The 26525-nt window shown below is 39.6% G+C and overlaps 1 non-coding gene across 1 annotated transcript; it reads left to right on the forward strand.

Annotated features, from left to right (window-relative positions):
* Positions 1-3999: 3999 nt before the first annotated feature.
* Positions 4000-4208, forward strand: LOC126021368 (small nucleolar RNA U3). Its single transcript, XR_007499896.1, has one exon. It is a non-coding gene; the product is annotated as a small nucleolar RNA U3 (small nucleolar RNA).
* Positions 4209-26525: the final 22317 nt, after the last annotated feature.

Consider the following 26525-nt stretch of genomic DNA (forward strand, 5'->3'; position numbering starts at 1 on the left):
CTGGCATGCTCAGGGGGTCATGTGGGATGCCGGTGACCGAACTCAGGTCAAGCGCGTGCAAGGCAAGTGCTCTTGCACCTGTTCTATCAGGCCCCGGTATGTATTATTTCAATATATGAATAACTTTTCCAGCAAGTATCCATATCTGATGAATAATCTCAAAAGTATTTTATCACTACCCTGTTGTTGCCAGTTCTTATAGTATTAATATCCATTTTAAGATAATATTAGTACACCCTTAGATCAGAGTTGCAAGTGTGTGTGTGTGTGTGTGTGTGTGTGTGTGTGTGTGTGTGTGTGTGTGTGTGTGTGTGTGATTCAACACTCCCTGGAAATTTACCTTTTTTAAGTGAACAAAAAGTTTCTCCAGTTGTACCTAAGGGCAGTACCATTTTCCTGGATAGTTCCAGCCTACCTTTAGGACTGGTATCACCCACTTTGGGAAGCATTGCCTCAAATTATCATTATTATGATGAGTGTTACCACAAACAGTAAAAAAAAAAACAAAATAACGTCTCTATTGTCCTTAACTTTGAGATATTTGACTTTTACAGTAATGCTATAAGATGAAAAGGAGGCACCCTAGAATCATTCCCATTTCATAGGTGCGAGAACTGAGTTTTGTACAAGCTCAGTGATAATGACCAACATCACATTCTAACCATGTCAGATTTTCCACTTGACTCTCAAATCCAGGTTTTAAAATCAAAAGCTTAGTTCTCTATCAAATGTAAAATTTGATCTTATAGGAACAGATGGCATTTTAGTAGATATGGTCTTAATATTTATATGAATTAAGGTTTATTTTGAAGCTTGCTTTTTTTCCAACACCACTCACCTCAAGTTGTCTTGCCTCCATCAAGTTTAGTTAGTCTTATTTCATCTGTCAGGAATAAATGGTAGAGGAAAATATTGCTATTATTGATGATGCCATTTTACAGAAGTAAATGTTATTGGTGCTGCTGTGTCAATTCTAGCTGTCATAAAAGTAGGCTCCTGCAATATTTCTAGGGAATGTGAGTGGGGCCTCTGGAAGGAGGGAAAGGGACACTTTATTTTTAATCTAACACTTTTAAAGACATTAATTATCAGTATGACAAACCCTAAATATGTCAGATGATGGAATTCTTAGTAGGTTTCTTTTCCCAATTTTTTGGGCCTTTCTCCAGCTAATGATATGTAGTTATTTGCTTATATTCTTTCTAGGAAAAGAAACTAAAAACTTAACTATTTGCATTAATCTAGAAACTATTCAGTTTACTAGTTTAGAGTCAAGTTTACAATATAGAGATCTCAGAGCTAATGTTTGTCCTGAGTTGAGTGACACCAAATACCAAGACAGGGACAGGCACCTTCAATTTACAAACCTGCTACTGGCCACATGATAATCTAGGATACTATATATCAGTGTTTTTCCATAAGGCCTCTTGTGGGATTCTGATATATTCCAAGGAAAATCAGTGAGAATCATGAAATGGAGTCAATGGTACAAAATTAAGGTTCAACCCTAGTTGGAAGCCACAGGAAGGAAACATATTTGGAGGGAGCCAAGATTGGGAAAAGGTGAGAAAGACTGGTCCAGGTTCTATATTCCTGTTTCTATTATTTGTCATATCAGATGAATGTTATCCACTCTCTCTACTTCCCCTAATTGCTTATGGAAATACCAAGAACTTTAAACTTAAGTCAATGGTTGCTGAGTGCTTAGACCCCCAATCACATGTGTTAGACGAATGCCGAAGAATCATCATTGGCACTATACTATTGCCATGTTTTATGGTCAGCTTTGCTTTTCTTAACTCAGAACAGTTAATGAAGTAGTAACTGTCGGTTTCCAGCAAGAGGGTGAAGGAGCCAGATGAGGTTCTATTTTTACTCTGCGTTAGTGTCCAGTTGGTATTTTTCACAACAGTTATGTCTAGTGGGTTTGTAAGTATTTTAATTACAGTGACATTTTGCTATAATGCTCATAAAAATCGGGCTAACGATTTCAGGATACTTTTTTACATCCTAAAAATGATTTATTTTGCAAAAAGCTCAGTTGGGTTGTACCAGCATCCAACACATTGCCACCTTTGCCTCTAAGTTTGATAACTACAACTTTTAATTAATTATTTCAGCATAAAAATGAGATTTTTTTACCTTTGGAAAGTCACCCGAATTCTAGTGAAATTGACCCAAGTATCTTGGGGAATTTGTCTTTTGTTCAGGAAAAGGGATCTAAGCAGACAATCACAGCTTCACTAAAGCACCTATTTTTAAGCTCTATGCTCACATTTTTTGGGGGGAGAATAACAATAAAGTAATCTGTGGGCTATTTGGACTCACACCTGATTGACAGATATCACAAAGTGGCCCTTGACTAAGAACATAAAAATCAGTAGAAAATAATCATGTACTCCATCTACAGTGAAATACTAGACAAAATGAGGGCTAGTAGGAGAGTAAACTTTGAGATGAAAGGAGAATAGAAGCAAAAGCAAGCAGTATCACAGAGAGATAGAAAAATATGATTGAGTCTGAAATGGTGTAAACCCCAATGAAAAGGCCAGGCAAATGACTAATTCTAGGCAGTTAGGTATAAGCCCAAGTTAAAGTCCAAAGCCTGGACCAGAGAGGTAGTACAATAGGTAGGGTGCATGCCTTGCACATGGTCAACCTGGGTTTAATCCCTGGCATCCCATATGGTCCCCCAAACATACCAGCAGTGATTCCTGAGTGCAGGGACAGGAGTACTCCCTGAGCTTAGTCAGGTTTGACCCAAAACCCAAAACAACCGAAGCCCTACAGAAACTGCAGCAACTGGCAGACACTGGTAACAACTGAGGGCAGAGATAATAGTGCTGATACAGCTATCAGCTAAGAAGGATTCCAGCAATTTACAGAGAAAATGGCAATCTGATAATACAATGTAATTCATGAAAATAACAAGAGAAAGGTAATAAATTCAGTTCCAAAAGAACTGAGGCTAGAGCCAGAACCTAATTTCCAAGAAAAGGTGTGTCTTCCATCAACTAAAGCAGTTGGGCTCTCATTTTATGTCATTTGGCCAATGAGTGTCATTTGGTCCAAGCCCAAACCTGATTCTGGCACAGAATCAAGAGATGCACCAGTCAACTTAGAAGGAGTTAGAAAGATGCGGGGACTGCCATATGCTCATCTAAGGGAAGGCCTCCCACAGAATATCAGAACTGACCTCAATATTCACTTTAATTGAATAGTAATTGTGAGGAGCACACTAAGATTGATTAATTCCCCCTACACTCTGGCTGAGTCAGCACTAAGCCCAGTACCCAGCAGTACAGTTCTGCGCTAGACAGATGCCATGGACTTGCCAATGACCTGTACTTCTCCACACACCAGGCTATAAAGTCTAACAGAAATGGTATTTATGAAGACATCCTAAATCTTCTATAAGGCTTTATATTGTATTAAGTCAACTATACTTGCCTACATGCCTATATTCCAGGAGAAAGTAAAATATATATATATATATATATATATATATAATTATGAACAAAGAACATTAAAAATAAACCAGTAGACATCGATGTCAAAATTAGTTTTACCAGTGGGGAAGTGGATGAGGGTGGAAAAAAAGGTGAAAGGGAGGGTAAGAAATGTTGGTGAGTTTAGGGGCTGAAGTGATATCACAGCAACTACGACATTTGCCTTGCATGTATGTGTTTGACCCTGGTTCAACCCTGGTTTGATCTCCAGCATCCCATATGGTCCCCCAACCACCAAGAGAAATGATCCTTAAGCTCAGAGCTAGTAGTAACACCTGAACACTAACAGGTGTGGCACAAAACAAACAAAAAAATATTGGTGGGTTTATTTCCCCCAAATAATAAAATGTATAACAACTTAAGTTTATAAAAACTGCAATAAAATACTTGTGTCGTTGTCTTCCTACAAATTGCTTCTTGCATATAATAACAAAGCAAGCAACAATGCTTCCTATTTCTTACAAGGCTTAATATTTTATTAAGAAATTTCAAGACTATACTTTCAGGGATCATTTCTATAGTATGTGACTAGAGAAGTTTCTCTGATCGAGCACCCAAAGCCACGAGGAGGAGCCAGAGTGTCCTCTCCTGAGCGTGAAGCCCGCTCTAGGCGTTGCTTCTGCAGCTGCCTTTTGCCATTGATGATCATTCTTTCCTTCCTTTGGAAGGGGTAGAAGGAGAGGATGCAGTCTGAGTGGTAAAAAAAAAAAAGAAAAAGAAATTTCAATTACATTATTTCTTTAAAATTTTATGTTATATGTAAGGGAGAGAATTATGATATCCCATGTAAAGATAAATAAACTGTGATTAAAAGAGAGTAAGTAATTTACCCTTACTTACACAATTAGAGTTTAGATATGGATACATGCATTATAAATTCAAATTTCAGTAAATTCAAGTTATTACAATTATGGATCAAAAACAAAACTGTTGAGTCTTATAACCCTAAGAATTCAGAAGCTGGTGTAAAATATATGAATTTACATTTATCACAGACCAGACCTGATGTAATTATTTTTAACTCATTTTAGCTTTGCCTTGTTGTCTTTAACTTCAAAGCTTTATTGTGATAAATCTGATCTTATTTAACCAGTCAACAACTCTATTACTACATAGGAAGAACAGAATTGACAGATGAGAAAACTAAAACTCACCCCAAAACAGAAGTATACTTTGTAACAGAGTTTTTACAGTTTTAATATCATTTTTAGAATGAGGTTAGGCTAGGAAGAAAGTATCTACAGAAAAGTAGAGAGGAAGCATTTTATAAAAATAATTAATCAAATATTATATGAATATAAACAAGGATAAGAACTATCAGAAGAATTTTAAAGAAGTATAAATAAAGGGTACTAGTCTAATAGATATTAAAACCCACAAAACACTGTGATAGAAAAGTTGTGTTTCAAAGACACAAAAAGTTGTGTTGCAAAGAAGAGATTCCAAAAAGATATTCATGGGGGAACCAAGTGATAGCACAGTGGGTTGGACACTTGACTTGCATACAGCCATTCAGGATTCAATCCCCAGCATTCATATTGTCCCTGAAGCTCTGCTAGGATTTACTGAACACAGTAAGCCCTGAGTGTGACCAGATGTGGCCCAAAAACAAACAAAAATATATACTTCTTTAGAAATGTGTTCCATACAGAGGGAGTGATTCCCAAAATCTAGGGATATATAATGTCACAACGGTTGGATACATGATGTAAAATAAAAGTTAGATTTTATTTTTTATATATTTGCTTACACCAAATAGCATAAACTATTATAAATAAATTCTAGATGTACTCAAAATGGAAAGATTTATTTAAATTTAATTTATTAGACAAAAATCCAGGTACATTTGTATGTATCTAGCAAGAAAGAATTTCTTTTTTGTTTGTTTGCTTGAATCACCATGACTTAGATTACTGTTCATAATAGTGTTCTATTCATGCAAGTCACCAACATCATACCCTCCACCAGAATATGTCCCTTTCCCCCCATTATCTCAGTGTCCCCTTCCAATACGCTGACCTCCTTATCTCCTACGTCTGGTAAGAATAGTTCTAACACTAGTTCTGTAAATTGTAGGAAAGATTTTTATTCAAACTAATAAAACAACATAGGGAAAAAAAGAGAACACATTGTATACCATTAAATATATAACATTTCTGTTTGACCAAAGACATCATCATCAAAACTACAGGCAAGTGAGAGGTTAAGAGGACTTTGCTCTGCATTAGCCTAACATATATCTAATATATGAATATGAAGAAAGGGATACTATAAGTGAGAGATAAGTAACCCAGGGCTAGAGAGATATTACAGTGGGTAAGATATTTGCTTGTGTTTAGCAGATTCAGATTTGATCCAGGGTATCCCATAGCATTTCTCAAACCCACGATGAATGATTCTGAGTGCAGAGCCTGAGCACCATTAGATGTGACCCCAAAACAAACAAAAATATAAACAAATAAAATATAAACAACCCAATAGAAAAGAAAGCAAGCAATACTTTAATATAAAATGTATATCAGAATTGCCTATAAATATAAACATAGTCAGGGAAATACCAATCGTTAATTCAAAAGAACAAAGTTATTGTGGAAAAAGGGCACTCTTCTGGCAAAAGTGCAAATTGCTTTAATTCCATTAAACAAAATTTTCTGTCTTGTAAAGAGAAAAATATACCTCTCCGTGACAGATACAATTAGTTTCATAGATGGATAGATAATTTCCTGCAAAGGCTCACTCCTCTGTGTTATGTGATATGTAAAATAATTTCAACTGTTGCTTTTTTTTTAACTGAGAATTTGGAAACTTTCTAAATGCTCAGCAGTACAGCAATATAAAATGTGTTCCCTATGATAGCAGTGATCATCAAAAATCTAAACACATGTTCTAGGATGATTGTAACAACTCAATTTAGGGGAAAAATAAAATAATTTGAAACTACATTCACATACATGTTTAAAATATAGAGAATTTTGTCTATCACTAATGCATTCAAACATGTAGAAAAGGCATTAAACCACAGGGAAAAAAAATCTGTTCATTAAATTATAGGAAAAACAAAAAGGAGAATGATTTCTCAAAGGAAGGATAATGGACTTCAGGCCAGTACAAAAAGGATTCAACTGAACCTATTAGAATTTTTTTATTAAAAAATAAGAAAAAATTGAACAGCATCAAAACAGTATAGTCTGTTCTTATGGATACTATATGACATAATAAACAATTCAGAAAAGAAAATATCGTTGACCAAACCTCCTTTCTTTTCTCTGGTGGAAATGAGAAGGCAGTGGGAAGCATGAGTCTGCAGAAAACAGAGTCAACAGATTTTAAATGATTTGGGGTTTATGTTTTGTCTCATGTACACACTTCAGGGGAGATCTATTCATGGGAGATGGCAGGGAGTGGTGGTGTCATAGGAAACACACTGTCAAGCCAGGTAGTAAAGGCAGAGAGTGCTAACACCAGCCCTCCCAGGGCACCAAGAACCTTATTCTCTGTGTAGGTGTAGATTCAGGAGTAACAAAACCTTCAACAACAGTTGAGTATTTCCTCCAACTCAAAAGAATTCGGCAGTAGGCGATCCAGGACTAACATAGTAGCTGACCCAGGACTTCAGAACTTTCTGTCACTCTGCTCTGCCATCCCTAGTAAGAAGTTTCTTCTCCAAATCCCTTCGTAATCTACTACGGCCATTGCTATTCCAAGTCCTAGAGGCAGGAAGGAAGGAGAAAAGACAGAGGAGAGGGAGAGCAAAGTTGTTTCTATTGGTTCTCTGTGCACTTGTAACTCTTTCCTAGACATTCATTATTTTCGTGAATATTTTATTGATGATCCCTAACCTGAGGAGAGGTTTGGGAATGTTTTTCTTTCATTTAATCATCAGTGTGTCCAGCTGGGATTTCTATTCCTAAATAGAACTTGGCTAGTACTTGGCTAGAACTAAATGATACCTGGCCAGTTGGTTAGCATTCACTGTCATAGCTGGTAGTTTTTCACAGAAAGCCCAAGTCAAGAACTTGTTTCCTCTGGACATTATTTCCCTGCAGGTACAAGGAAAACTATGAACTAGTGATACCCTATTCTCTTTGCTGTTCATTATTTCATACATTGGTCAGACAATCTTGAGACAATAGTGCATGAAGCAGTTGTCTTCTTGCATGCTTTCCTATGCCCCAGAACAGGTTTGCATCAAGCTGTTAACCCTTTCCTCTCCTCAAAGTTTGGGTTCTGACTTTATGTTTCTTGCTCCTAGGGCCTCCTCACAAACAGCATTTAGTTGGTACCCACAACCCTTTATGAGAGAAGTCTTTATTATACAGAATGTTGAAAACTCAGAAAAGTTAAGTGACCTTTCCAAATTATCATGTTAGCAAGTATAAACCCAGGCTAAGAAACAACATAGCTCACATCCTCTCCTCCCCTTCTCTTCCTTTCAAAAATTGCTTTCAAAAATTACAGTGTAAGGTCTTCTGGAATGATTTCTTCTTACAAGTCAAGATGGTAGGTGTGGAGTAGGTGGAGGTTCATGGGAGAGGCCAAAGGTGAGCCATGGTTTTTCCATTCCTATTCTATTTCCTTACTACTCACTATTTCCCAGACTCAAGCAGTATTGACCTGATCATCACACATTCCTTTATTTTTTTACTCAATATGGATGAACTTTTACCAAGAGTTCACCACTATATGAGGCAAATTGAAGACAGAATGGTAACTTATATAGTTACCATTCTTATATGCACAGATGGAGGGATCAAGGGAAGCAGAAGAGAGTAAAGCCAGAGAAGGGATGATCAGGGACTTTCTGTTGGTGTCGACTTTGAGCTTCCAGAATGAAACCCATTCCAATTTGAGCTACATTTTGCCCGCAACTCAGATGGCTATGAATGTGTTAGACATAAGACAGTAAGCAAAGTTTTCCAAGGAAGAAGGGGAATTCTAACACAAGATCCAGTTCTGCCATAATACTGTATTCCTTCCAGGGAGCAGTCCTCACAAGCAAGACAGATGAACACCAACTGGTTTGAGTGGCAGAAATATTTTTCACATTATGATCCTAGCCCTGAGAAAAACATTGTAGAGGAAGGTGTCCTTATAATCTGGTTTATAGCCAGCTTTTGAAAGCCTGCTGAGCACTTTCTATTAGAAAGGGAAACTGGAGGTGAATAGACTCCTTGGAGAATTATAGTGGGAGAAAAAGGGGGTTTTAGGTGTGCTTCAGAATCTCATTGAAAATATTTCTTTCATAAACTTAGAAGGTTATGTTTCTGTAGGAGGCACTAAAAGTAAAATACTAAAAATGCTCTCTGGCTGTACCTTAGAAACAACTTGAGAGGCCATTCCTGTCTAAGACTTTGAAAAAAAATATTCTACAGAAACTACAGAATAGAATCTGTCTTATTGCTATAAGAAAATGTGCCTATACATTATGTTGTGCAAGTTCTCTAAAAATACACTTAGTAATTAAATAAGTCAAAATCAAAGAAAGCACTATCCAAATACATTCTTCAGAGTATTTTACTAATGACATCTAGGAGAATTCCTTGAAGTTTGGTTTTCAAGAAGAAGCCAACAGGAAAAGCAAAAGAAGGTGTTAGACAGGGTCAACGGCTGCAGATGACAATGGTGTAGCCTGTGGAGTATTTTTGGACAGAGGCAGTGATAGTCTTTCAGAAATATAGAGCACAACATCCTGTGGCTGTGGCTGGAAAAATAGCCAGACTGAATGCAAAGCATGCTGCCTACAGAAAGTGCTGGAAATACCAGAAAATGGGTGAGACATTTACCCCCCCTCTTTATTTCTCTCTCTCCATCTTTTTTAAACTTTTTTTATTGAAATCTTTATTTAAGCACCATAATTACAAACATGACTGTAGTCATAAACATAACATCCCCCTTCACCAGTGCAACATTCCCACCACCAATCCCCCTCCCCTGCCTGTATTCAATATAGGTATTCTACTTCTCTCATTCATTAACATTGTCATGCTAGTTGTTAGTGTAGTTATTTCCCTATCAGCATTCACCACCCTACATAGCAAGCTGCATATTGTGACTCAGTCCTTCCAGCCCTTAACTATATTGTCTCTGGAATTATTACAATAATGTCTTTACTTCCTTAAAAAAAACATAGATGAGTGAGACTATTCTGTGTCTATCTCTCTCCCTCTGACTTATTTCATTCAGCATAATCGATTCCATGTACATTCATATATATGAAAATCTCCCTCCTATCTTTACTCTTGCTTCAAAAGAGCTTCAAATCAACCCTCAATTTAACCCCCCTTCTCATTCTTTCCTCTTGGCTCTGCATTAGGCCACTTCTTTCTCATTGGGTTTCTCTCTTTCAATTTACTATTTCCTTTTCAAACACTTTATTTCCCATTTTGGGTGGTAGGGACATAGGAAGAATTTTTTTGTGGTCCTGCTTTCCCCTAAGTGAGCCTTATGTCTCTTCACTTTCCTTTACTGACACTTATTAAAGCAGTATCTCCATACTCTCCTCTAAATCTTCGACCTGCTCTCTATTCCCACAATTTCACAGATATACCAGCTTGTTCAGCTGTGGATATACCAACTTGATCTTGCCAGTTTCTGGAACTGTTTGATCATTGCCTAAACCAAATCTCTTATAACATTTGCTTCCTATCACCTGTGTGACCATGCTCTCTTGGCCTCCTCTGTAGCTTTCTTATTTCCTTCTTGGTCCCCAACTCCCTGCTACCACCGTAGTCCCGTATTAGTTGGGAAGAGACTAAAATCACTTAATTTATTGATCAAGGTAAATGGTATTACACAATACATTAGAGAACCAGATGAAAGTTTTCAATAATTTTTCCCAAATAGGGATATTCACATAAATTAATTAAGAATAGACTACAGGCTCACCAAATTAAGGTCCTTGCTCTAAATCAAATATAGAAATAAATTAACAGGAATCTGCTGTGTCTCTAAAGCATGGCAGACATCTTGGGCCTTCTCTCTGCTTGCTTCAGCCTGGCAAGTTTGATACACTATGGCTTCCTTCCCTGAGGGCTTGCCTTCTACAGAGGTAAGCAGACCCATTTACAAAGGGTGGAGCCACTCCTCCTAGCCAATGATTAATACCACCAAAACACGTAGAAAAATCCACAATATAAGTGTGACCATGGAAATACAACACAGGCCAACACCAAGCATAGAGAATGAAGATGGTAACTCTGATGTCCCTAAAGTGGCCAACCACCTAGTAAGTCTCTTAGATATGGAGTTTAGAGAAGAAATATGGACAATGTTAACAGAACTCAAAGCACAGATTGAGTTGAATGGAACACTAATAAGAATTAAGAGGATAGGAAGATAGAAATCAGAAAACTCCAAACTTAAGTAACAGGTCTGAAAAACTCAGTACAAGAATTAAAAACCTCAATGGAAAGTCTCTTCAATAGGGTAACAGCAGCTGAGTATAGAATTAGTGAGCTGGAAGATGAAATGATTAGCAACTCCATACAGCAGAAGAGATTGGAAAAAGCCTTAAAACAAATAATCAGACAATGGAAAAATTACTCAAAGAATGTGAACAGATGAAAATAGAAGTCTTTGATAAGCTCAACAGAAACAACTTAAGAATCATTGGAGTCCCAGAGACCCAAGAAAAAAATCCCCAGAAGAATCAACAGTCAAGTCATTACAGAGAAACTAACAGAGTTAAAGACTACATGCAACCAAATCCTACATACCCAAAGAGTACCAGCTAAAAGAAACTCAATAAAAAGCATCCCAAGACACATCCTAGTCATGATGACAAATCCCACAGATAGTGATAGAATACTAAAAGCACCAATACCAAAAAGGGAAATTACATTCAAGGAGCATCCTTGAGATTTACTGCAGACCTGTCACAAGAAACACTCAAGGCCAGAAGGAAGTGGTGGGACATAGTGACAAAACTCAATGAAATAAATGCTTCACCAAGAATACTGCACACAGCCAGACTCACTTTGATATTTGAAGGAAGTAAACATAGCTTCACAGATAAACAACAACTCAGAAATTTTTCAGACTCAAAACCAGCTTTAAAAGAAAAACTGAAAGGTCTACTTTAAGACAAGATTGACCAACAGACACACTAAACTTCTACACAAATATGGCACTAAATCCAATGAAAATTATCTCTCTCAATGTCAATGGACAAAATGCACCAGTTAAGAGACACAGAGTAGCTAGATGGATCAGAAAAAATAAATCCAACCATCTGCTGCCTACAAGAAAAACAACTGAATAGACAGAATATATATAGACACAAAATCAAAGGCTGGAAGAAAATCATCCAAGCAAACAAGACCCTTAAAAAGGCTAAAGTGGCCATACTAATATCAGATGACACAGACTTTAGACTCAGAAAAGTTGTAAGGAACAAAGATGGACATTTTGTACTAATCAAGGGATATGTCCAACAGGAAGAAATCAAACTCCTAAACATATACGCACCCAGTGACAAACCAGCAAAGTATTTAACACAACTGTTGATAAATCTGAAAAAGGAGATCAGTAACAACACAATAATTGTGAGAAACCTCAACACTGCCCTGTCACCCCTTGATAGGTCAACCAGACTGAAACCCAACAAAAATATACTAGCTCTGAAAATAGAAATGGAAGAAAGTAGATATATATATATGACATATATATATATATGACACTCCATCCTCAGAAACCTGGATACACATTCTTCTCCAATGCATATGGGTCATTCTCCAGAATAGACAACATGCTAGCCCATAAAACATATCTCCATAAAATTAAGAAGATAGAAATAGTGCAGACTACCTTTGCTGATCACAAAACACTGAAATTAGACGTAAACTACAAAGGGACACAGAAGGAAAATATTAAGACCTGAAAATTAAACAGCTTACTACTAAACAACCAGTGGATCAAAGATGAAATCAAAGAGGAAACCAAAACATTCTTGAAAACAAATGACAATAAAGACACAAATGATCAGAATTGACGGGACACCATAAAAGCAGTACTGAGAGGAAAATTTATAGCTTTGCAAGCATACATCAGGAATGAAGAAGGGGTCTACATTAATAGCTTGACATAGCTTATAAAGTTAGAAAATGATCAACAAATGAAACCAAAAATAGGTAGGCAGAAGGAAACAACAAAGATTAGAGCAGAAATGAATGAAGTGGAAATCCAGAAAACAATCCGAAAGATCAACAAAAGCAAAAGTTGGTTCTTTGAAAAAATAAACAAGATTGATAAATCACTGGCAAAACTCACAAAGAAATCAAGAGAGAGAAACTTAATAAACCGGATTAGAAATGAAAATGGGGAAATCACTACAGATACTGCAGAGATTCAAAGGGTAATCAGAGACTACTTTGAGAAACTCTATGCCACAAAACACTAGAACCTAGCAGAAAGGGACAAATTATTGGACTCTTATAATCGTCCATGGTTAAATAAGGATGAGGTAGCATATCTAAACAGCCCCATCACTATTGAGGAAATTAAAATGGTGATCAAAAATCTTCCCCAAAACAAAAGCCCAGGCCCAGATGGATTCACTAATGATTCTTTCAAACCTTCTACCAATAGAGAAACTTCTACCAAAACTTTTCAGGCTCTTTCATAAAATTGAAGAAACAGGAACACTTTCAAATAGATTCTATGAAATTAACAACACCTTGATATCAAAACCAGACAGAAATGCTGCCAAAAAAGAAAATTACAGACCAATATCCCTGATGAAGACAAATGAAAAGATCCTCAACAAAATACTGGCAAATAGAATTCAATGCATCATTAAGAACATCACTTACTATAACCAAGTAGGTTTTATGCCAGGAATGCAAGGATGGTTTAACATTCATAAATCAATCAACATAATATACCATATCAACAAAAAGAAAGATAAAATTCATATGATCATATCAGAGATATGATTTTTGCATAGAAGCAAAGAAAGCATTCGATAAGTTCCAAAACCCATTCTTGATAAAAATCCTCATCAAGATGGAAACGAAAGAAATTTTTCTCAATATAGTCAAGGCCATCTACCACAAGCCAATGGCAAATATTATTATTAATGGAGATAAACTAAAAGCCTTTCCCCTAAAATCCTGTAAAAGACAAGGCAGCCCTCTCTCACCACTCCTATTCAACATAGTACTAGAAATATTTGCCATAGTGATTAGGCAAGAAAAAGGTATCAAGGGCATCCAGATAGTTAAGGAAGAAGTCTAGGTCTAACTGTTTTCAGATGACATGATAATATATTTAGAAAACCCTAAAGACTCTGCCAAAAAGCTTCTAGAAACCACAAAGTCAATGGCTTTCTTTTTTATTTAAAAAAAACCTTCACCAGTGTAACATTCTCATCACCAATATTCCAAGTGTACCTCCTCCCCACCCCACCCCGGCCAATGCTCTAGACAGGCTTTGTACTTCCCTCATTCATTCATTCACATATTGTTATGATGGTTCTCAGTGTAATTATTTCTCTAACTGCACTTATCACTATGGTGAGCTTCACCTTGTGAGCTGGACCTTCCAGCCCTCCTATATTTTCTCTCTGAAAATTATTGCAAAAATGTCTTTTACTTTTATTAAAAACCTATAAATGAGTGAGACCTTTCTGCATCTATCTCTCTCCCTCTGACTTATTTCACTCAGCATAATAAATTCCATATACATCATGTGTAGAAAAATTTCATGACTTCATCTCTTCAGACGACTGCATAATATTCCATTGTATATATGTACCATGGTTTCTTTGGTCATTCATCTATTGTGGGGCATCTAGTTGTTTCCAGAGTCTGGCAATTTTAAACAATGCTGCAGTAAATATAGGTGTGAGGAAGGGATTTTGTATTGTATTTTTGTGTTCCTAGGGTATATCCCTAAGAGTGGTATAGCTGGATCTTATGGGAGCTCAATTTCCAGCTTTTGGAGGAATCTCCATATCGCTTCACATAAAGGTTGGAGAAGATGGCATTCCCACCAGAGTGCCTTTCTCTCCACATCCCTGCCAGCACTGCTTGTTTTCATTCTCTGTGATGTGCGCCGATCTCTGTGGTGTGAGATGATACTTCATAGTTATTTTGATTTGCATCTCCCTGATGATTAGTGATATGGAGCATTTTTTCATGTGTCTTTTAGTCATTTGTATTTCTTTTTTGTCAAAGTGTCTGTTCATTTCTTCTCTCCCATTTTTGATGGAATTAGATCTAATAATGATAGAGAAATAAACATCAAGAAAACAATTCCATTCACATTAGTGGCCCACAAACTCAAATATATTGGGGTCAACTTAACTAAAGAGGAGAAGGACCTATACAAAGAAAACTACAAAAATCTACTTCAAGAAATAAGAGAGGACACAAATAAATGAATACACACACCCTACTCATGGATTGGCAGGATTAATATCATTAAATGGCAATATTCCCCATGCATTGTACAGATTTAATGCAATCCCTCTAAACATATCAATGACATTTATTAAAGAAGTGGATCTAACACTCCTGAAGTCCATTTGGAACAATAAACACACATGAATAGTTAAAGCAATCCTTGGAGAAAGGAAAATGGGAGGCATTACTTTCCCCAATTTTAAACTGTATTACAAATCAATAGTTATCAAAACAGCATGGTATTGGAATAAAGACAGATCCTCAGATCAGTGGAATAGACTTGAGTATTCAGAGAATATTCCCCAGATATACAATCAACTAATCTTTGATAAAGAGGCAGAAATCCAAAATGGAGCAAGGAAAGCCTCTTCAACAAGTGGTGTTGGCAAAACTGGTTAGCTTCTTGTAAATAAGCAAACTCAGACCCTCATCTAACACCATGCACAAAGATTAAATCCAAATGGATTAAAGACCTTGATATTAGGCCTGAGACTATAAGGTATATAGAACAATACATAGGTCAAACACATGACATTGAGACTAAAGGCATCTTCAAGGTGGAAACAGTACTCTCTAAACAAGTGAAAACAGAGATAAATAGATGGGACTATATTAAGCTGAGAAGCTTCTGCACCTCAAAGGAAATAGTTCCTAACATACAAGAGCCACCCACAGAATGGGAGAAATTATTTATCCAAAACCCATCAGACAAGGGGCTAATATACAAAATATACAAGATACTGACAGGTCTTAATAAGAAAAAACATCTAACCCCATCAAAAAATGGGTAGGGTTTATTGGTTAGAAAGAGTGTGCGACTGTAAAGCGAAGCAGAGCGGCCACACTCTTCTGGGGCCTCTAAGTGACAGTTTTTGGGCGTTCACTTTCCAGGGCTCTGAAGAGAGCTTAAAGAATTCAGGAAAGGGCCCGGAGAGATAGCACAGCTGCGTTTGCCTTGCAAGCAGCCGATCCAGGACCAAAGGTGGTTGGTTCGAATCCCGGTGTCCCATATGGTCCCCTGTGCCTGCAGGAGCTATTTTTGAGCAAACAACAGACAGCCCTGAGCAGTAACCCCTGAGCACCGCGGGGTGTGCCCCCCCTCAATAAATAACCCCCCCAAAAAAAGAATTCAGGAAAGATAGAGAAGCACAGGACAGAGTTCCCTTCAGGTCCTCAGGGTCCTCAGAAGCACAGCAGGGCGGAGTCTACGCAGATAGAGTATAGATAGAATCAGTATTCTGCCTGGCAACCCCCTCAGCCAGCCAGTTCTTACTCGCTCGCTGGGCAGCTTCAGAATGCAGGTTTTTGGGGGTTCGCTTCCCAGGGCTCTGAGGAGAGCTTCAAGAATTCAGGAAAGGCAGAGAGCACAGGACAGAGTTCCCTTCAGGTCCTCAGGGTCCTCAGAAACACTGTCTGGAATTTTGTGAATTTGTCTTCAGGGAAAGAGTTCCAAGCACAGAGTGGAGCAAACAGCCTCATTCACAAACCAAGCTCTTCCATCTGGACCTCTGCAGCACTGCAAACAGAAAACTGAGAAAGGAACTCTTATTCACTGCTGGTGGGAATGTCGTCTAGTCCAGCCTTTATGGGAAACAATATAGAGATTCCTCCAAAAACTGGAAATTGAACTCCCATGTGATTCAGCTATACCCATCCTAGGGATATATATATATACCCTAAAAAACAAAAGAATACAATTCAAATATCCTTTCCTCACACTGATATTCATTGCAACGCTATTTACAATAGCCAGATTCTGGAAACAACCAAAATGCCCTTCAACAGATGAATAGGTAAAGAAACTGTGGTACATATGTACAATGGAATATTATGCAGCTGTCAGGAGATATGGTCATGAAATTTTCCTTCCTATACATGGATGTACATGGAATCTATAATGTTAAGTGAAATAAATCAGAGGGAAAGAGATAGACACAGAAGAGTCTCACTGATCTATGGGTTTTAAGAATAATTAAAGACATTACTGTAATAAGGCCCAGAGACAATAGAGGTAAGGACTGGAAGGGCTTCAAGGACTGGCTCACAATTTGAAGCTCACCACAAAGAGTAATGAACTCTGTTAGGGAAATAACTACACTAAGAACTAACATGACAATGTTAAAGAATGAGAGAAGTAGAATGCCTGTTGGGAATACAGGCAGGGGTGGGGGAAGAGGGAACGTTGGTGGTGGGAATGTTGCACTGATGATGGGGGTGTTCTGTTTATAACTGAAACTCAGCTACAAACATGCTTGTAATCATGGTTCTTAAATAATATATTTATATTTATATTAATAAAAAGAAATTAACAGTGGACAGGTAGTATATGGGGTTAAGGATTAAGGTGCTTACTTTGTATCTTATCCAACCCCAATTCAATTCCTAGCACTGCACATGATCCCTGAGGCACTACAAGGATGCAGGAGTGATTCTGAATACTGAGCCAGGAATAACTACTAGGTGTGACTCAAATCCCCATACACACATAAATGCACCCAAAAAAGGTCATTACGATGCCATGATTCATGGTTGTTTTTAAGCTATAATATTCTAGTAGGATCTTAGCTTTTAGTGTATAATGATGGACTAATACCTTTATCCTGTCAGCACCTTAGGTTCTTATTCTAATTTCTATGCTTTAAAAGTTATGTAATCTTGAGCTAGTTACATCTCTGAATCCAAGTTACTAGCTTGAAGAAATCACATTAAATATTTTTCTCTGCCTCATAGGTTTGTTGTAAGGTTCAAATGAGATTAGGAATTTTCTTCAAAGCACCACAAAAAACTCTTGCTATTAAAAATATTTTTGATTGCTATCTTAGGAATGCCCTCAGTAGGGAAGCAATATGAATTTTAATCCTATCTTGAGCACCATGTTTGGGTTTGATGTAGGTCCATTTCCCAGCTTGCAAGCTAGAGAAGATAATATCTATTCTATGCACCTCACAGAGCTAGTGTGAGTACCAAATGAAATAATTAATGTGGAGGGACTTTGTATCTCAGCAAGATGAAGTTGCCTGCTATTTCTCATCTCTTTCTTTGTCCCTCTCCATGTGCACTAATTGAGCTCCATGAGCCCAACAGAGTGAGGCTGTGCTCACAAGAGTCCCACGGTGCCAAATGATGGAGCATTCCTAGAAAAGGACTCGAGTCCAATTAAACTCTAGTGAGATAATCTTGGTTAAGTAATTATAAGAAGCGGCAAACAAATTGGTAATAATTGGCTTCTTATTATTTTTTAAAGGGGGACATGGAGAAAAAGGATAGAGTGTACAAGAAAGATTATCCCTTGTTCAAAATAATCATTCCTCCTGGCCACTTGCTCTCTTTGAACTCATCCCAAGGAGTTCTTGTTTCTCTGGGATGCTGAATTGTTACAAAATACTTTCTGACCTGTTGTCCTAACTTTACCCTGGTGTATTAGTGTTCATAAGATGTGTCCTTAGGAAGAGGTGTCAGGTTTATTCATGCCCCCAAGAAAGAATCTGATTGCTGAATCCATTAGCTTTCCTCATTACTAGCCCTCACTTTTGTGTTCTGCTATGGCCAGCTGAGGTTTAGTATGTTCTAGGACTGGTACAGATGGAAGATTAAGGTAATCAATCCATCTCTGATTTTTCACCAGCTTCTAACTGGTTTCAGAAAGAGGATTTCCATGGTGCTGTAGGAAGGGAGGGGTCTGCTAAAATTTGATAAGAATAAGCCATGTTCATTTTAGTCAGATCTCACAAGAAGTGTTTATGAAATGACACTACATGACAGAGTGGTACTTGAGTTTTTCTTATGGGGAGGGTTGAGCAGTGCTCAGGGGTTACTCCTGGCTCTGTACTAAGAAATCACTCCTGTAAGGCTCATGGACCATATGGGATGCCCAGAATCAAACCTGGGTCCATTCCTTGCCTCTGTGCTATTGCTGACCCGTGGCAGAAAGAGCCACGTGCATATGTACATAGAGCTGCCCCAGGTTTCACTGGTAAATCCACCAAGAGGCAAATCAGTCTTTGGTACCAGAGCCTTAGGTAGAGCTAAGTGTTCCTGTAAAAGGTTAAATGGCTTTTACTTCAGAGGTATGAGAGCCAGAGAGAAAGAGCTGACAGAGCAAAAATAGCCTAAGGAAGAGTTCACTTAAACTTCCTCCCTATCTATGAATATGGTACCATATTTTCCGGCATATAAGACGACGAGGCTTATAAGACGACCCCCTAATTTTACAGTTAAAACATAGGTTTAGACCTATCTTTGCTGTACTGCAACTGTATGTACCACAGTGGGTCAATCACAACAAGCAAAAGTTCAAAGATTATACTGTAATAGACTTCCTCTCTGACTCTGGCCAATCTGAGCAGGCTTTTTACAGTGTTGATTCGGGTCCAGAACATTGTCTAATTGGCATGCATAAAAAGCCTGCTTGAATTGGCTGAGTTAGAGAGGTGGTCCGAGCAGCCTGGCAGTGATTGGTGCAGGATCGAGTTGGAAAATTCGTTTCGTGGCAATATCCAGATGATTTTCATTTAGCAGCATATCGAAAGGTTTTGCGTGATATACTTGGCATATAAGACGACTCCCGATTTTCGGTTGACTTTTTTTTGTTTCAAAAGTCCTCTTACACGCCGGAAAATACCGTATCTTAGTCTTATGGCTCGGAACTGTGGACTGTAAGATCCTAGGCAGAGTAGACCTAGGCTCTGTGTTCCATGTTATTGGATTTTCTATGGTGCTTCAAAGAGTACAGAGGCAGAAAATCCACACAGGCAGGGTGGAGTATCTCCCTCTAACCCCCTCACCATGAGTTCCCATGACTCTCTTTTCCTGTAATGAATATCTATGGCAGAAGATTCTGGAGGGGCATATTTCCAACTTTCATGCCTATTTGATACTAAAAACTTTCTCAAGCATGCCCAATACAAATGACTCTTGTAGTGAGGGGAGGAAATCTTTGAAAACTCTTCAGTAGTTTAGAGTTCCACATATCACTGAAATACCACTTAAATTAAGTTTCAGTAGGTCTTTACACCTCTTTAAAATAGCAGTTCCTCCAGAACAGAACCTGGACCTCCTCAGCCACATACCCCAGAGCCTAGTAGAACATCTGTCACACATAATGGGTCATACTGAATGTCTGGTTGTACTCATCTGGAGGATGAACCCTCAGGAACAGTTTCATATTTGGGATTTGAATTGTGACCTAAAGTTACAGAATTCTCATGTGGCAAATATAAAGCCAGAAATATTGAACCATGAGGTGCTTGAGAGAGAAAGAAGTACCTACTACCATCACTCTGTAACTCCACCCTGAATTTAGATGTACCCACCTGAGACCCGCCCTTTTCTGGGAGGGGTCTTGGGAACTGGATATTAGGTGTAATCTTACCTGCAAGACCCCTCCCATTCCGGGGAGTGGTCTTGGAAGGTTATATAAAGCCTTTGACCCAGGGGATTAGGGTCTTTGCCCTTTTGGCCTTTGGCGGTCTTTGCCTCTTTTGGTCTTTGACCAGCATGGAGGTCAAAGGAAGATGGCTGGAAGGAGTTAAAGACGCAGGGCTAGATAAGAATGACTGAATGCTTGAAAGGTTAGGATAGAGACCACTCATGTGGTGGAGAGGGTATGAATAAAGCTGATGCTTCCTGATGCCTGCCTGTGAGTTCTATACCCCTCTATTTCCTGAACCCCAGACCCGCCGGTTCATGGGGGATGAAGCCACGTGGCCCGGGCCTAAGGACAAAGGCCTCCATCCTTCACCATCTTTCTCCATCCATCACCATCTTTAATTATTTAATACAACATCACTCAACATCTCAAAGAAAAGGTATAAAACTGGAATTGCTTCAATGATTAGAATATGTAAGATTCTATTGCAAGAAATCATTCATGGACAATCTTCTAATTTTTGGGTCACACCTGGCAGCGCTCAGGGGTTACTCCTGGCTCTATGCTCAGAAATCGCTCCTGGCAGGCTCGGAGGACCATATGGGATGCCGGAATTCAAACCACTGACCTTCTGCATGAAAGGCAAATGCCTTACCTCCGTGCTATCTCTCCAGCCCCCGTAATGGATGATCTTCTAATCTATGCAATTTCATTTACCTTATAGTCACTTTAAAGCTAAGAGTATGATGACAGCTTAAAAAAAATTAAAAGTAAGCTTAAGACTACACCAGAAATTCATGTCTGACCCAGACTTCCACATTTTCTGAGCACAGCTCCTTCAAAACTTTCGATTCTGAGGAAGACCTGTGTTTAGAGTAGTTGTAATAGAATGATCAATAAAATCTTTTCCTTTTTAAAGCCTCTACTGCTTGCTGCAGGGAAATTTATCACCAGAAAAAGAAGGCATCATTTTAGAGTTCCCTGGACAGTTATTACCAAGAACCTGGGCCATGGAAAGTCTTCCCCAGGGCCCTTCAGAATTCTAAAAAGGAAACAAAATTAGTGTTAATTAAATGTGTAATTACTGTTGATTGTGGCAGCATGCTTCTTTCGGGTCAGATTTATGATGCGGAGGCATGCTAGTGTTTGTGATTGCTGCATGCTTGTTTAGGAAACTGGCACCTGTGTCTCAGCCCTGGGATTATTATTTTGAGGCAGACATTATAGAATAGGATTAAGAGGCTGGCATGGATTTCCTGGCTACAAAGGATGCCTTCTTGTTACGAGCATCAACCACAATGGAGCTTCTCTTGCTCTGCCTTACAGAGTGCTTTGGAAGGTCCCGACTCTTACCAGCCAAATGCTCAGCAAATCAGTCTAGAGCTGCTAACTTGTTGTCTAGTTCTACTTTGTCCTTCTTCCTTCCCTTTTCTGGTCCTATTTTGGGTTGACTATTGGCCATAACTATTCCTTTTTGGTATTTACTCTGCTCTGGAGGTGTTCCTGTGACAAATTCAGACTTCTTTCAAGATACACTGTTTAAAAAACAATTTTTTGGCCTCAACTCCACTTTTGTCCCCTTTAGCAAAATCTCGTAATTCTTTCTTGGCAATCTTAATTTAAAATGCTAAATTATTGAGGTGAGCAAACCCCATCAATTGGACATGCAATGATAGAGGCTGTGCCCCTTTCTTCTTTGTTCACCTGTGGGAATGGCTTTGAAAATAAATCTCTGATCGCTCACCTGCTGTTCTGCTGCTGTGTAATCAACCTTGAGGATTCAGAGTGATTTTCTCATCAAAGACCTTTCTCTCAGGTTGTTCCTAATGGTACTGACAAGGAGGTGAGGGAGGAACAAGCTTGTCCATTTGGAGGTTCTCAAGATAAGGAGGAAGGAGCAGGCTGATGTCCCTGAAGCCAGTTCATCATTGAGAACCATGGCTTCCTGTCCAGTAGTCTTTCATCCATATGTCTCTCTGACCATTCTCTTGCTAAAATATACTCAGAATATTGGCTATTGTGTCCTCAGTGGGATGGAAGGAAAAGAGGAGGAAATCTTTGTTTTCATCTCCTGGAATGTTCCAATGGTTCCAGCTGTGGCTACAATTCATGACTGCAGGGATTTTTTTTTTCTTGTTTATTTTCTTTTGAAAGATTCTATCTAGATTCCAGCAAACTTTCCAGCAAACAGCCCTGTAAGGCAGCTGGGGAAAGGAGGGCTGTTCCTTCCCTGTCATATGTCCTTAAAATAACACATCAGGGGAGGCAAGCCCTCAGGGCCCCCTGGAGGTATGAAGGATCGAATAATGAATTGGCTAATCATAAACCATTCGCTCCTGAGTTCCAAGAGATATGGTAATGAATTGCCAACAAGCCATTCGCCAGACTGCAGCCATATGGTGAGGGAAGGGACCCTGGCACATTGTAGCCATACTGTGGGTTTGTCTGCATAATTGTTCCCATCCAGGACCTTCCCATCTCTACGGCTGCTAATTAATGTCCTGTTGAAGCTTCTGTTGTCAAAACTAATCATTTGTTTGTTTTAGGCAGATAGGCCTTTCTTCTTTTCTGGTTAGTAATAGTGACCATTAAGCAACAAAAAACGGTATTTGAGTTGACATAAAAACATTTGAGTTTCACATCCTGTGTTACTCCATGGGTACCCAGGCCTAGCCTGTGGTAGCGTCTCCATCCGGGAGTTTATTAAAATCAACAAACTATCATCTCTCCCTACAGAAACACAAATGAAGATTCAGTTAATTAATTTCCCCATTGTTGTCCCTTTCTGTGGGCATTACTCTAGTTGGAGCTTTGGCTATAATAATGTGTATTTTGTTATAATGGTGACAATAGCAAAAATAATTAACAGAAGAAGATTCAGTGATCAGAATAAGACACCCGTTCAGTCACACGGAGCTCCCTGTAGGTTTGGGAGATAGTAAAATTTTGGAAAGGGCAAAGGTGGTTTGCTTTCTGCTTGTCTATCACCTGTTTGCCTATTATATCATTGGTTTCCTTAGCTGTTGTCCAAGGGCACCAGAGGATTTTAGGAGCAGAGAAGGAATGTGAGAGGGAAAGGAAATACTGCCGACAAACAACAAAGTCGATTTGAGAGTATGATTTTAATCAGAACTGGGACAGGTTCACACAAGGCCAATCAGGGTTTGATCCCCATCAGATCCCCCAAGCCAGGAGTAATTTCCTGAGCACCGAATCAGGAGCAACCCCTGAGCACAGCCCAATATGGTACAATCCCGCTCCAAAAATAAGGGGTGGGGAGAGAGAGAGAGAGAGAGAGAGAGAGAGAGAGAGAGAGAGAGAGAGAGAGAGAGAGAGAGAGAGAGAGAGAGAGAGAGAGAGAGAATTTGAACTATTTGAATCAGGATTTAGGAGAAATCCTGATTTTAGGAGATTTTAGGAGAAAGGCTAGTGTTATAGGGTCTGTCCTTGTGCTCCAGTCCCCAAATCCATCAAACCACAGGCAGGGAGGGATGACCCTCACTCAAGCCCAGAACATGCCCACATCTTTTCTCTTCCCCTTCTCCCACTCTTCATGGCCTGTGAGTCCTGCGATGCAATTTCCTTTGTAGCAATGTGGGAAACGGAGGCCCTGGAAGCAGGGAGGCAAGAAGCCAGAGGTCCACAGGCCTGCTGCGCTTCCTGCCCTGACTGTGCTCAGGGGCGTCCCGGCTTCCCCGGAGGACTCAGTGGGAACCATTGCTCTGTTTCACAACTTCCAGCTCTCCCCTCGCATCGGCGCGCCGCACCCCAGAAACAGCCAAGGTGTTAATTGCAAGGTCAGGCCAGTGTCTTACGTGGCATCTGGGACGTGGTAGAATGCAAACAGATTTCCATATGCGGTCCCTTCCAGTAGTCCTCGGCCCTGAGCACCCACACCACGTGAGAACGCGGCTTCCCGGGCGACGCTGACATTTTAATTGGAAGCATCTGTTGCCTTTTCTGTTATTTTTGGCCAGGTTCGGTTTATTTGTCGGAACTGCTGTTTGTGTACAGACCCGCCTCCGCGTCCCTCCCCCACACACCCCAAACCAAGAGTAGCACCCTGCAGGGCCCCTTCACTTATCCTTCTGGAATTGCTTCCCAGACTGGCCCCGAGGCCCCCCTGGTACTGGGCAGAGTGAGAAGGGTCAGATTGGGAACAGAAATTTAAGCCCTGCTTCGTGTGTGTGTGGGGGGGGGGGGGTAGAGATTCAAGGAAAGACTCCCAACTCTTCCCATTTCTCCCACAGAATGGGGCTCACAGCAGGGGCTCTGGACGGCTGGGAGAGAGGGTGTCCCAACAGAGGTAGACCTTCTGGTCCCCTGCCCAGTTGGTCCCACCACCTCCTGGAGTCTCCTGGGGCCGTCTGGTTTCATTAGTCCAGCAGTGGCACTACTCAGCCATCAGCTCTGAGGTGCTTTTCCTTATTCTGAGTTCATTACCATCCCCATAAAACGGGACCCTCAAAATTCCAGAATGGGAATTGATTTGGAGTGGGGGGGGGGGTTGGCAGATGATTTCCTGCAATGAAAGTTTCTCGGTTCCTGTGTTTTCGACATGCTGGAGGAGACAGGTAAGAGGATGGCAGAGGTGGACAAAGGCCACAAGAAGACAGAGGCAGAGACAGAGCGCCTGCTATCACAGAAAGGGGATGCCAGGAGCCCCCTAAAACTGGAAGAGACAGAAAGACTCTTCTCTGAAGCCTTCAGAGGATACATTACTCTCCCAACACCTTGTTCAGGATTTCTAGCCTCTGTCCCTTAAGAAGATATATTTCTGTTGTTTTAAAGAGCAAAATAGCTCTGGCTAAAGTAAGTGAGAATGTGGGACCAAAAGAGGATTGGAATCAGCTCTGGTTTTGCAGTGGGAAACCTGAGTGTTCTTTCCAGATCTGCTCTATCTCTGAAGTGACATGATACTCCCCTGACACTATCCCCACCTTAGTGTCTTACCTTGAAGGGGATAGACAAATGGCTATCTGGCAAGCCCTGAAGCTCTAGTGGTTATAGGTTTTTGGATGAGACAGAGATTATAAATGGAGAAGGTGATGACATTATATGTTTAAATTTCCACTTTCTGAAGGGCCCCGGCAGATGAGAGGAGGGAAAAGTCCTGTGCATTTGAGTTAGGGAAGACCTCAGAAAGGAAGAAGCCTGGAAACATAAGGACAGATTGGTAAAGGAATGAACTATAGAGACAGGGGCAGGAGTAGCAAATACACAGACTAGATTGTTGGGGATAAACAGGATAGAGCATAAAGGACCAGAAACACCAATCTGCTGACCCGGAAGCCATCTTTTGGAAATCCCTTCCTCACAGCCAGAATCTCAGCATCCAGGGCTGTGCTCTGAGAGACTTTACATATTCAAGTACTAAGTACACATGTAGAATGTTCACAGTAGATCCGGCCATATCTTTGGTACTGGTGTGTCCCTGTGAGTACAGCCCATAACAACTGTGGTGGTGGCAGTGGTGGGATGACCATGAATATGTCCCTTTGCTCAGGGTGGTATTTTAGTCAAGAACATACATACAGGAGCTCCTTCCTCCATTTGAAGAGCTTGGAAATCTTCCCAGAAAAAGTGACTTTTAAGCTACCTGAGAAATGAATACATGTTGGCTGGTTGACAGGAATGCTGAGCGCTTCTCCTTAACTGAAGTATGTCTAACAGTGAAATCTGTGCACAATGAGGAAACCGAAACATACAGTCACAGTAAACAGAAAGGAAATGCAAAGAATGATTAGTTAGGAAACTTGGTGATCTAGGACCATAAGACAAGCGGCAGATAGCCCAACATAAAATAGGAAGAACTTTGTGAGTTTCCTGCCAATCTAGAATTCAGGCTGAAAAATAGGTTCAGTGTTTTCTGATTTCTCAAAGGTAAGAAAGACTGGAATATTTTTTCAGCAACACCATCTTCTTTCTCATTAGCAGAGGTATCTTAGGCTCCCTGGAGACCTGGTTTAGAAAGGCCTTCCAGATCTTATCTTAATAGATGGGCATGGACCCCTGCATGTTTTTGTGTCACTTGTTCTCTGCTCTGTCTTCCTGGATCTGCTTAGTGAGGTTTCCCTGTCTCCTCTCTATCTCTATCTCTATTTCTCTCTCAGGATCCTCATTCCCTTTCCTTAAAACCAGGGCTTTCACCTTTCTTTCATTGTCAGCCCACCCAATGGTGCCTAACCATCTACAATGATTTTCTCTAGAAAAGGCTTCCTAAACTTTTTCCACTTGTGATGTCTT

Source organism: Suncus etruscus, chromosome 10 (genome assembly GCF_024139225.1).
Source record: "Suncus etruscus isolate mSunEtr1 chromosome 10, mSunEtr1.pri.cur, whole genome shotgun sequence".
NCBI lineage: Eukaryota > Metazoa > Chordata > Mammalia > Eulipotyphla > Soricidae > Suncus > Suncus etruscus.